The 12,993-nt window shown below is 46.1% G+C and overlaps 1 non-coding gene across 1 annotated transcript; it reads left to right on the forward strand.

Annotated features, from left to right (window-relative positions):
• The first annotated feature begins 1,254 nt into the window (after positions 1 to 1,254).
• On the forward strand, positions 1,255 to 1,323 carry TRNAG-UCC (transfer RNA glycine (anticodon UCC)). Its single transcript has one exon. It is a non-coding gene; the product is annotated as a tRNA-Gly (tRNA).
• Positions 1,324 to 12,993: the final 11,670 nt, after the last annotated feature.

Below are 12,993 nucleotides of genomic sequence, written 5' to 3' on the forward strand. Positions count from 1 at the left end.
GAGTTCCATCCCAACGGAAGTTGGTTTCAGGTAGCCAGCTCAAGGTTGACTCCGCCTTCCATCCTTCCAAGGTCGGTAAAACGAGGACCCAGCTTGCTGTGGGTAAAGGGAAGATGACTGGGGAAGGCACTGGCAAACCACCCCGCAAACAAAGTCTGCCTAGTAAACGTCGGGATGTGACATCAGCGCATGGGTCAGGAATGACCCAGTGCTTGCACAGGGGACCTTTACCTTTACTTATGTTGGCACACCTAAATGCCTTACCATCTAGAGTCTTGCAAGGGAGGTATCCTAAGATACCCTACTCTGATAGAGTGTGCGACTGCGGTGTGGGTAGTCTCTATCACGTGACCTCTGAATACAACTATTTTACTGAGGCTGGAAATCTTTTAATTTTTCCTTGGCTCCAAAACATAGATCATGCGGAGACATGACCTCTTTTATTAGAAGGTAATAGTAGACCTATCACTCATTCAATTGCGAAATTTTATGCCCTTCCTTGTGATTGGTTTTTGCAGCCGTTCAGATGTGGTCTGGTTTTTTATATTTTAGTAATCTGATTAAAACTAATAAGTTAAGAAGCACTATGAGGTAGAGAACACAGCGAGAGAGAGAATAAACAAACACCACTGAGACAAGCCATAGGGATGTCAGCACGTCCCTGCCCGGATGGATGGTGTTTTGATTTTTGAGAAGGGATGCCAATTAAGACCGGGGGTGGGTACCAGGTGCTGTACAGAGAATCTGCCCTTCCTTGTGCTTTAGCCTGGCATTTCCAGTGTTTGCTTTCCTCTGCGTTTTGTTTTCCCTTCTCTCAATTGAGTGCCGAGCAGCCGCGAGAGAGGACGAATGCCGTACAAGGGATTATTAGGAAAGCTAGCTTGCTGGGGGGGTAAAGTGTAGACGGCTGAGGAAGGTGATGGTTTACCACCCCGTAAACATAGTCTGCCTAGTAAATGTCTTGATGTGACATCACCCCATAGGTTAGCATGGCATTTTACCTTTGGTATAGATCTGTGCTGTGGCCGCCCTTGGAATACCGTGCATAGTTCTGGGGTCTCCATTGGAAATCTCCATTCTGCCATGAAGGTCGCTGGGTGAGCTTGGACCAATCATGGTCTCTCCCTTCCCTCTCCGTGTATTTGTGAGGATCAAAGGGGGGGGGGAGAGAAGAGCCCCTGTATGTTGCCGTGAGCACCTTGGAGAAAAGGCAGGATGAAAATGCACTAGGCGGGTAGAAGGATAGACAATAGGGCTGTGGCTCAGTGGTAGAGCATCTGCTTTCCATGCAGAAGGTCCCAGGTTCAGTCCCCGGCATCTCCAATGAAAAGGAGCAGAGAACAGGGGATGTGAAAGGCCATTTCCTGAGACCTTGGAGAGCCACGGCTGGTCAGAGTAGACAAGAGTGACTTTGATAGACCAGTGGTTTGACTCAGTATAAGCTCGCTTCGCGTGCTCAAGACGGAAGGCCGGGGTTCCAGGGCACAGGTGTGCTGACATTACAGTCCAGCCCATCAGTTGCAACCTTTGGCAGACACCCTGCTCAGTATTCTCTTGTGGCCAGAGGTAATCAAAGTGAGTAGCATCTAAAGTGTCTCACTAGAGACATGATCTTTCCTGTTGTGGCACCATTGCTCTGGAACGTCTTCCACACAGTGGTTTACCCAACACCTGGCATTAGGCCAAAAAAATCACTTTTTATTCTTCTGCACGTTTGGATAATTGTTTCCTCTCCCATGGAGGTTTAAAAAAAATATCAGCTGATCTGTTGATGGATTTAACCTGCTCTCTTATAGATTTAGACTCTTAAGTGCTGTTAACCATGGATTAACTTGCCTTTAATGCCCCCCCCCAATATTGTCCTACACCTCTTGTTTCATATCTTTTTTTCCCGTTCTTACTTGGCCCCTGTGAGAATAGTTTATGGAGAGCGTGGGATACGAGGCCATTAAATAAATAAACAATAAATATTGCATTGCACACCACAGAAGAAAACGAGATCCATGCCCCAAGAGGAAACAGCCCAGCCAGTAGATGAGCATTGTTTCCAACTTCTGATGGATCAATGAAGATGAATAGCGTAAACCCCGTCAGGAGGCATAATTCCTTTCTGAACCGATCTAGCTGCTCCCAGTTAGAGCCATAACTGACGACAGTCAGACAGTCAGGCGTAGGCTGCTCAAGTGAACTGTTCCCCTCTCCATGCATCTACGCATCGTGGGTTAGTCGGCCTGCCTGCTGGGAAAAGCCCAACAGCTTTGTCTTGCTGGTATCCTGCCATGGTTGCCTATCTGGATGGAACTGGCTGTGGTAGGATTAGGAGGTCTCCAGATGTCTGGGCTGATCCCCAGAACCTTGGTAGCGAACAGCCTGTTTCTTGAAAGCCGCATGGCTATGACTGTGCTCATTCACAGATACTGTACGGTTCACTTCCTACAGGCACGTGGAAGTTAATGGCATGCATCCTATGCAATGTGTATGGAATCTATTTACTTAATGCTGTTCTGCTCATACAAGGGGAGGGCCATGGCTCAGTGGCAGAGCATCTCCTTGGCATTCAGAAGGTCCCAGGTTCAATCCCCGGCATCTCCAGTTAAAGGGACTAGGCAAGTAGGTGATGTGAAAGACCCCTGCCTGAGACCCTGGAGAGCCGCTGCCGGTCTGGGTAGACAATACAGACTTGGATGGACCAAGGGTCTGATTCAGTATAAGGCAGCTTCATGTGTTCATGTATTCAAGGGTCCCAGTTCAGGCAAGCCATTCACAGTCCTGTAAAACTGCCTGTCCTTAGATTTCACCAAGCCAGTTAATCTGTTACAACATCCTATGAGAAGATGAGCTATGTAGATCTGGGGCTCCCAATGTGGGAGAATTGTGGAAATATTTATGCCCGGTGTGTGTGTGTTATAGCCTAAATAAACTGCAAGTAAACAAATACAGTTTACCATTAAAAAAAAAATGAAAAATTATTATTAGTATTGTAGATTCTTGGCTGCAGCCAAGAAATCAGAAGGAGATTGAGACTGGGAAGGGCAGCCATGAAGGAGCTAGAAAAGATTCTGAAGTGTAAGGGTGTGTCAGTGGCCAGCAAGATTAAGTTAATTCATGCCATCGTATTCCCTATTACTATGTATGGGTGTGAAAGCTGGACATTGAAGAAAGCTGACAGGAAGAAAGTAGATTCCATTGGAATGTGGTGTTGGAGGAGAGTGTTATGGATATCGTGGACTGCCCAGAAAACAAATCAGTGGGTTATAGATCAAATCAAGCCTGAACTGACCCTAGAAGCTAAAATGACTAAACTGAGGCTATCGTATTTTGGTCACATTATGAGAAGGCAAGAGTCACCGGAAAAAACAGTCATGCTAGGAATAGTTGAGGGCAGCAGGAAAAGAGGAAGACCCAACAAGAGATGGATGGACTCAATAAAAGGAGCCACAGCCCTCAGTTTGCAAGATCGGAGCAAGGCTGTCAAAGGCCGGACATTTTGGAGGACTTTGATTCATAGGGTCGCCATGAGTCGGAAGCAACTTGACGGCACTTCACACACACATTGTAGATTCAGCTTCTGCCGGCCACTTTAAGCAAGGGTATTGGAAATCGGCTCATGAAACCCCTTTAGTAAATGAAATCAAGATGGCATCAGTAGTTACAGTGCTATCCTAAACTGTCACCTTTTCTTTTGTTAAGGAGACTTACCTAACTAGGAGTGGCCCCCTGTCCCCAAAGTCCTCTTCCTCCCTTCCTTCCCAGAAAAGACAGATAACATAACTGAGCAAAACGGGGCATTTCCGCCCCCAGCACATACTTTTTTTGAGTGCCAGCCAGCGAAAAGAACAGTGGCGGCTGGTCGCGGGCATCATCATCTCAGGACTGTCTGGATAAACCCCAGCGGTTTTATATTCATTATAATTACACTTATTGATTTTTTTGGATTCAGGCGTTCATTGCTATAGCTACCGAACAGAGATGGCTTTGTTGGTGGCTCCAGCGTGCTGCCTTTTTGTGCAAGAGGGAGAGCGAGAGAGCCCTGCAGCGGGGACGTGCGGGGGCGTCGCTTCCTGGTGGCGGCAGATGAAGCCAGGTGCAAAGCCCCCAGGTTGTGCATGAGCGCCAGGGGTGGGCGCATCGTTATGGAGCCCTGGCCGATGTTCTTTGGAACGCTGGAGGTGTCGAGGGGGTGGGGGGGCGCCTGCGGCTCTCGGAGGGGAGAACATGAAGCTGTCCTCTGCCCGGGCCAGAACACGGGCCTACTGAGTCAACAGTGTGATATGGCGGCTAAGAAGGCTAATTCAATTCTGGGCTGCATCAATAGTAGTATTGTGTCTAGATCAAGACAAGTAACACTACCACTGTATTCTGCATTGGTCAGACCTCACTTGGAAGACTGTGTCCAGTTTTGGGCTCCACAATTTAAGAAGATTGTTGACAAGTTGGAGCGTGCCCAGAGGAGGGCGACCAGAATGGTCAAAGGTCTGGAATCTATGAGGAGAGACTTAAGGAGCTGGGTTGGTTTAGTCTGGAGAAGAGAAGGTTGAGGGGTGACATGATAGCCATGTTTAAATATTTGAAGGGATGCCATGTTAAGGAGGGAACTAGCTTGTTCTCGGTTGCTTCAGAGACTAGGATACAGAGTAATGGATTTAAACTAATAGAAAAGCGATTCCACCTAAACATTAGGAAGAACTTTCTGACGGTGAGGGCGGTTCGACGGTGGAATGCACTGCTTTGGAGGGTGGTGGAGTCCCTGTCTTTAAGCAGAGGTTGGATGGCCATCTGTCAGGAGCACTTTGATTGTGGGATCCTGCCTAGCAGGGGGTTGGACTGGATGGCCCTTGTGGTCTCTTCCAACCTTGTGTGTGATTTTGTGATTTTTGTGACTCCTGGAGGTGGTCTGGAATGGAAATGTAAGCGTGGGCTCTGCCTCCAAGCGAACCTTGGGGAGCGACTATGGGAGGGGCCGTGACTCAGTGGAAGATGCTTGGCATGCAGAAGGTCCCAGGTTCAATCCCTGGCATCTCCAGTTAAAGGGACTAGGCGATGTGAAAGACCTCTTCCTGAGACCCTGGAGAGCCGCTGCCGGTCTGAGTAGAAAATACAAACTTTGATGGACAAAGGATCTGATTCAGTATAAGGCAGCTTTGTGTGTTCATGTGTTCATGAGACTCATCGGAGGCTGCTCTGTACAGGCACAAACCATCAGTCCAGCTAGCCAAGTTGTGTCTTCTCTGCCGGTCGGCTCCTGTCTCCTGCAACCAGAGATAATGTTTAATCGGAAATTTCAGGGACTGGACCTGGGACCTTCCACATGCAAGGTGTGGGAGCTCCAGTGCACTTTATGGCCTTTCTCCTGAATCCACATCCTGCCTTGAAGCCTGCTGGTTGTCCTTAGGTCAATCACAGTGTCTCACAGCCTAGCCTGCTTCATAGGTTTGTTGAGAGGGTGATAAGAGGAAAGGTGAGCCATGTTTGCCACCCTGAGCTCCTTAGAGGATGGAGGAGATTAAAAATTCATGAGACATATGGATCATTTTATAAGAAGAAGAGTTGGGTTTTATACGCCACTTTTCTCTACCTTTAAGGAGTCTCAAATAAAGGTAGAGAATATGCCAATAAAGGTATTTGAAATTTGAGTCTCAAAGCAGCTTACAATCACCTTCCTTTCCCTTCCCCACAACAGACACCTAGTGAGGTAGGTGGGGCTGAGAGAGTTCTGGGACCGGCCCAAGGTCACCCAGCTGGCTTCAGGTGGGGGTGTGGGGAATCAAACCCAGTTCCCCAGATTAGAGTCCACCGCTCATGGGGAGGAGCGGGGAAACAAACCAAGTTCTCCAGATTTAAGTCCACTGCCCATGTGGAGCGGGGAATCAAGCCCAGTTCTCCAGATTAGAGTCCACCACTCTTAACCACTACGGCCAACACCTGTTGAATTAATGCTAAGTGCTAGTCTGCTCGCTGTTGGCTCAGTTTCTTGAACTCAGCACATTTCGGGTTTTGTGTATAAGCTCAGAGGACAACCAATCCTAGTACAACAGTCTAACCTCTATACCACCGTGCTTCTGTAGATCATGGGCTCACAAATAGACCACATGATTTATATGCATAAGGAGATCTGAACTCCCCCTCCCCATACTGTTTGGTGAACGCTGGTTGTGTAGAAGGTGTTGGGAGAGACCCTTTCGCTGGAGAGCCTCAGCCAGTTGGAACAGACAATCCTGAGTTAAATGGCTGTGGGGGGGGGGCACAGCTTCCCGCATTCATATGTATATCATATTTTGAAGCTAGGAACAGGGCAGCTTCCTATATATTCCTAAAGCAGAGCACATAAAGAGTTGCTTGAACAGCAATTCCTGTCTGCATGGGGAAGGAACTCACGGCATCACCCACAAGCAGCCTTTAATATTTGAGTTGTCCTTGAGAGGTCTGATTCTATGACCTTAGGCGGTTCATGAGAGGGAGGGCATCTTGGCCATCTTCTGGGCATGGAGTAGGGGTCACTGGGGGTGTGGGGGGGAGGTAGTTGTGAATTTCCTGCATTGTGCAGGGGGTTGGACTAGATGACCCTGGTGGTCCCTTCCAACTCTATGATTCTATGATTCTAGGTGAGAGCAAAGCCCTTGGAATGATAGTCATTCTCCTATCACCACCCAAATCCATGCTCCAAATTGCTTATCGAGGGAGATATATTTTTTTCCAGGGCATTAGGCTTTACCTAATTGGAGGCTGCCCTTAAATCCTGCCTTCTTGCTTCTAAGTGTGCGCTTTCCTGCCCTGATCTGCTCTGGCAGCCTCATTGTTGATTCCTCCCCATTGTCTTTAGCGTTTCAAGGGGATGGAGCACTTCAGCCTCTCCTTTGTTGTGTCTGGAGAGTGCAGCGAGCTCTCAGATTAATTGCAGGCTGTCATGGCGGCTGAGCAATCAAATCCCAGCCTCGGAGAGGTAATAGCATGATGATTATTTAACAATCTGGGAGTGCCGAGCCAGCTTTCCGTTGCTTCGGTTTGGTGGGCTTTAGAGTGTGCGCTGTTTCTTTCCCTTTTTTTGAAAAAAAATTGAGTATTAAAAAGAAAAAAAGTCAGCAATGAATGTCTCTAAGTACATTGAAGTAGTGAAGCCATAAATCATTTTGACAAGTCAACAGCTAATGGGTTTGCAAAGCTCTGCATGCATCTGCAGAGGAAAAGGTAGGATGGTTATAAGATGTAGCTACAGCTTATAATATGTCTACATGTTGCGCTGAATCCAGGCGTAAGGGCCACTTGACCTCTTTGATGGAAAGGTGTGCCATGGCTGCCCATTCCAAAGAACCATGGGAACTGTAGTTTTAGGAGAATGCTCAAACTTCTGTCATTCCCTACCCTCCCTCTCCAAGAAAGAGAACCTCTTATCATTCCTTGACAACAGCATTGACAATTTGATCAGTTTGATCATAGATACACACAAAGATGGCGCACTGCTTTAGGTGGTAGGTGATGTGAAAGACATCCTCTTGAGACCCTGGGAAGGGAAGGGAAGGGAAGACTGACAGTGATAGAACAAGAGTCTGTCTCAGTAAAAGGTCGCTTCCAGTGTATGTAGCAGGAGATCTCCCGCTATTACAACTGATCTCCAGACGATAGAGATCAGTTCACCTGGAGAAAATGGCCACTTTGGCTCCGCCCCAAAAATCTCCTGCCGATGGCAAAGAGGGACCTGCCAACCCTAGCATACGTGTAAATGGGCAATAGATTATTGGAATCAAGCAGTGGGAAATTAGATTGGATGGGGCAGTCTGACTGTCTATCAGACAGAGATCTTACTGTTAAATTGTGTAGCTGTCATGCAAAAAATTATTTAAGCAGTAGCTTTACATACGATTACCACAGCCAGACTGGTCTTTTCTGGGAACTGGAAGCAGGGGGAAAGCCCCCAAATTCATGGCTGGTGGATAGCAACAAAATAGAGGTACTTCCGGATTAGACTTATTATGGTCAAGGGTTATGCAGAGAATGGAACAAAGCAAAACGTGAGATAGAGCTGCTAATTTCACAGGGTTTTTATAGTTTGGGTAGACATGCTTGTGTCGCCCCTATTACGTATATCTTTTTGATTGCATTGGATAAATATTTAATTCAGACCTTACCTCCAGCTCTCCTGGAAGGCAGGTATCTCCGCACTCCCTTTCATCAACGACTATGCCCATGCAAAACAGAGAAAGTGGAAGTAATAGAACATGTTCTCCTGCAATGTACCTTCTACAACGACATAAGATCGCAGTACATTCTCCCCATATTGTCATCCTTTCCTGGGAGATCGGAAGAAGCCAAAGTTTCCCTTCTCTTAGCAGACTCCTCTCGGGAGATAACCACTCAAGTAGCCAAATTTTGCCTCTGGTCTAACAGGATTCGTAAACCACTGATGAAAAACCTTTCCCCATAGAAGATCTTTCCTCCTCTTCTTCAAACCATACCTTCCAGAACCATCAACTGTTATTATTGTATTTCATTATTTTAACCTAACTTTGATTTTTATTCAGAGCTGATATTGTATCGAAATAAAACTTGATTTATAGAATAGGTCTTTCCCCAAAAAAGCATTCCATAAACGAATTGTAATCTACATGGAGGAGAGCTTCCTTTTGTCTCTTCCAAAACCACCTTTCGTTTGGGGAAGCCGTTCGAGTCCTGTGCAATCTCATCAGCCTCGAAAGAGTCTGCAGATGGAGGGCGATAACCATCTGTCAAATAAGCCCGGCTGCACCTCTGAAAAATGACACAGTAATGAGACAGCCTCCACCGGTGGAGAATTTATTAGAATACAAACAAGTACTGCCAAACACAATATAGTCTCTACTTATGAAAATATCAATCGTTACAGTTTGAATAGGCAGTAAATTACATTTGTACGTACTCGATATTGTGTCGTTGTTTTAAAAAAAGCATTGTTCATACTGATTGGACTTTTTTTTTTTAATTGAAGACATGTACAAATCATTTGTCATAAGGCCTGGAATAATATATGTCCTCTTTCTCGTGTGTCTGGAGGCATTTGAAATAAAAGCTGGACTAGGCCAAATGCGGGTTCCCCAGTTCCGTCCCGTTGTCATTCCAGAATGTTGCTTTGTTTCGCTGGTATCTAATTCCAGTACAACTGGATGATTTTAGAAATTAATTCTGGCATTGGAGCATGCTCAGTACGCTGCTAGCTTCTTCACTGTGCTGGTATCCTTCACCCCCCTCTACGTGCACAGACACATTGCTAAAAAATAGTGCAAAAAATTAACCTTGATGTGGTTTTGCACAAATGACTTCTTTTTCTGATGTGCACCAGGAAAATATCCTTCCGAGGTCGGTAAAATGAGTATCCAGCTTGCTGGGGGTAAAGTGTAGACGGCTGGGGAAGGCACTGGCAAACCACCCCAGAAACATAGTCTGCCTAGTAAATGTCGGGATGTGATGTCACCTCATGGGTCAGGTATTACACTCCCAATGGAAAGGTATTACACACCCAATGGGTTTGGAATTTTTCCACAGACCAGCATGGCTCAGTCCCTTCGGTATCTGTCGTCCTGAAATTAAAAATGCCGCCCAGAAGCGAAAATAAGACCAAGCTCTTCACAGCCATGCATTGGAAATTGAAGATGATAGGTTCCGTCCCCGGCATCTCCCATTAAACGGGTCTTGGGATCTCACACCAGCCACTGCCTAAGGAGGCCAAGGCCTCCTCCAGTCAATGGAAGAAAACAAATAGGATAATGAAACCTTCAAGCCCCGCCCTGGAATAGAGACCCCCAGTGTAATGTCCCAGCCCTGAACTGGTTAGCCCAGGCTAGCCTGATCTCGTCAGATGTCAGAAGCTAAGCAGAGTTGACTCTGGCTAGTATTTGGATGGGAGACCTCCAAGGAATACCAGGGGCATGGCACGGAGGCAGGCAATGGCAAACCACCTCTGAACGTTTCTTGTCTTGAAAACCCCACCAGGGGTCTCCATAAGTCAGCTGTGACTTGACGGCAAAAAAAAGTCCCAAAGCAGACATTTAAGTGACTTTCCCTAGCTCTCCTGTTTGCGCACTGCCCACAGCCGTTTAGGGTTAACAAATCCTGCATTAAACGGACTGATTCAGTATAAGGTCCTTAGTAGGACAAGGAAACAGCAATTGCTTCCCGCATACAAAGTTTAAATAGATTCCCCTCCCTAAAAAAAAATCTAAACATTCAGTTGCTTAGGTGTAGTTATTCATATAGAAGAGTGAAATGTTAAATATAAATGTTTGGTTTTTTTAAAAAAATTCAGTACCAGATGCATTTTCAGAAACAAATATATGTCTATTGCACTTATACAGTTATGTAACATCTTCACCAAGCATTGTTTCAAGCAAACTCTCTGGGTGGGAGATCTCTTCAGTTGGCGACCCCATCCTGAAGACCACAGAATGACGGACATGCCAGCTTTGGTTAAAAGTCAGTTCTCAATATAGAGGTATAAAATGCGGAGGATGAATACATTCGTGAGAACAGGGACAGAGAGAAGATATCAATATAAATCAAACATGTAGTAAAGCATCTTTTTGTGCTCTCATTTGGAGGTGATTGTTTTGACGGCGATTAAGAATTGACATTTCTTTCTGACTTTTTTTATTGACATGATTTTTAAAGATGTAAATTACGGGCGGGGGGGGCACTCAATTCTTGAATTGTAGGCAAACGTGTGTCCTGACCAAATATCTTGGATGGGTTTTTAAGAGTCTCTAGTTCACAGCACCTTGTTGAAATGATATCGGCTGCTCCAAAATTCTCTGACACAGTGAGCTTCCTATAAAAATGTGCTGGTCATCAAGGTGGTGAGATAAGGGAGGCCAAGTCGGCTGAGCAAGAGAGGTTTCAGAGAGCATGATTGGGACTGAAACTCTAGATATTTGGTCCTGAAAAGCAGTGGCAGGGGGGACTATTGATCTGGATTGTCAGCTATGCAGTTAGCTGATAGTAGACTCTGGACTTTATACCCTACACCCTTCGTCATTAATGTCAGGCGTTCTAGGAACTACATTTCCCAGAATGCACAGGCGGGGAAGTAGAAGAACAAAGATGGAAGTTCTCTGGATGGAGCTTCTCTTGCTACAGCCCGCTTTTGTGGCCCACTCTGTTGAGACAGGTGGACTGGTCCCTGGGCTTTCACCCCAAAGTCCAGCGCTGATGGCATCACTATTAATTGGGGCCAGAGCACTGGGGAAGGGAGGGTTAGCATTGCCCTCTATGACATTTCTCCATTGAACCCCTCCTGTTTCATTAAGCCCCAGTAGGGAAAAAGACAGGCACAACATGTGTACCTGTCTTTCCCCCCCTCTCAGGGCTTAAAGCAATGGGGGGGGGGTTTGACTGAGAGAAACAGGGACAGGAGGAGATGTAACCCCTCCCATCTCCAGTAATGCCACTCTTTTTACATACCAGCCCCCTTATGTCTGCTCAGGACCACATCTGGTGTTCCAGTTGTGGGATATCAACATGATGTGTCATTTGGCCCTCATACCAGTTATTGTGGCTCTCTCTTTGAAAGGGGACACTCATTCAATTAAGAGCTGCAGTATATCTGCCCCCTCCGTTTGCCATCAGTCTATATATCGATGCGGAGGGGTTGTAAAATTAATTTTGTGACCTGGTTACACCTGGTGCCAAGGGCCATCCAGCCCTCATAATTCCATTGCCATTCCCATAACAGCCCCTGAAAGCACAGCGTCAGCCCTACGGAGGTCTGCCCATTGCAGATCTGGGCTCATGACACCCTAGACAACTGGAATATGTGAAGAAACAATGCTCTCAGATGCTTACAGTTTTGCCAGAATCCCATGCATGTGACGGCGCATATGATATGGAGAATTATATTCAGATTCTTTAAGGCCAGTATTAACTGCCCATCACACACTGTTTCAACAGCCAAGAGGGAACAGATGAAAATATCCCTTGTTCTCCTTCCTCCTTGACATTTTCTGAACTGTGCAGTATTGCTTCTCTTGGGTTATAAAGCTGGGTATTTTGAATACTTGCCCGCTTACAATAGTTTTAAACATACCGCCCCAATGACACAACTCTTGGGAACAGAAAAGTCTCCAGTATATTACTTCCATGAACAGATTCTACTCTTAATAATGAATGTTCAAATGGTACGTCTGGGAAATCAGATACATTCACAACCCTTCCAACCCATTCTTCTTACATTCATGGGTTTTTCAAAAGTGTATAATTAAAAGCTAGACCAAGAAAGACCCAGCTAGTTCTTATTTTTCTTAGGCTTCAGGGGGACTTATAGATTCCCATATAAATCACAAACTAATTCCATGTCTCTAGAGTAACAAAGCACCTTGGAAGATGGGACGCTGGACTGAAAAGGGCCTCGTTGAAACAGATGCCCAAATAGGTTATCTTTGTTCTCGGCTCGGGGGGGGGGGAACAAGCCTCCTTCTCCTCCGGAAAAATGGTCTTGACGTTGCATCTTCAAAAAGTGTTCACAGTCATATGGATAGCTGCAGCTTTTGCACTACTTCCCATGATAAGGCCCACAGGTTGGCTTCTGATGTTGGACCCTCCTTCCATTGAGACGGCAAAAAAAGAGAAGAGTTTATGCCACAGAATAAATGCCTGGCGGCTGATTTGCTTCCTTTCTCCAGCAGCAGATAATGCGTGCAGTAGGGTTTCCATGCCAGGATCAAAATTAAAAACACTTCCCCCCCCAGAAAGGCATATAATGTAAATTTGCTTGATAAATATATAAAATGTTCAATGCGTGTGTCGCATCAGTTCAGTAATAGTTTCAGGGACACTCTAACGGTAGCCTTTCGCCCAGAATTTTGCACATCTTCAAACAGTCGATACGGAAGGCCTCTCCTCCAAAGCAAATTCAGGATGCCCTACAAGGGGTGAAAGAGCTCTGCCTTCTCGTCCCTTCTCCTCCACAGCAACGGCTCCTCCCAACAGTTCCAGCCTAAATACCTTTCCAGTTCTCAGACAAGTGAAATCCAA

Source organism: Euleptes europaea, chromosome 21, assembly GCF_029931775.1.
Source record: "Euleptes europaea isolate rEulEur1 chromosome 21, rEulEur1.hap1, whole genome shotgun sequence".
NCBI lineage: Eukaryota > Metazoa > Chordata > Lepidosauria > Squamata > Sphaerodactylidae > Euleptes > Euleptes europaea.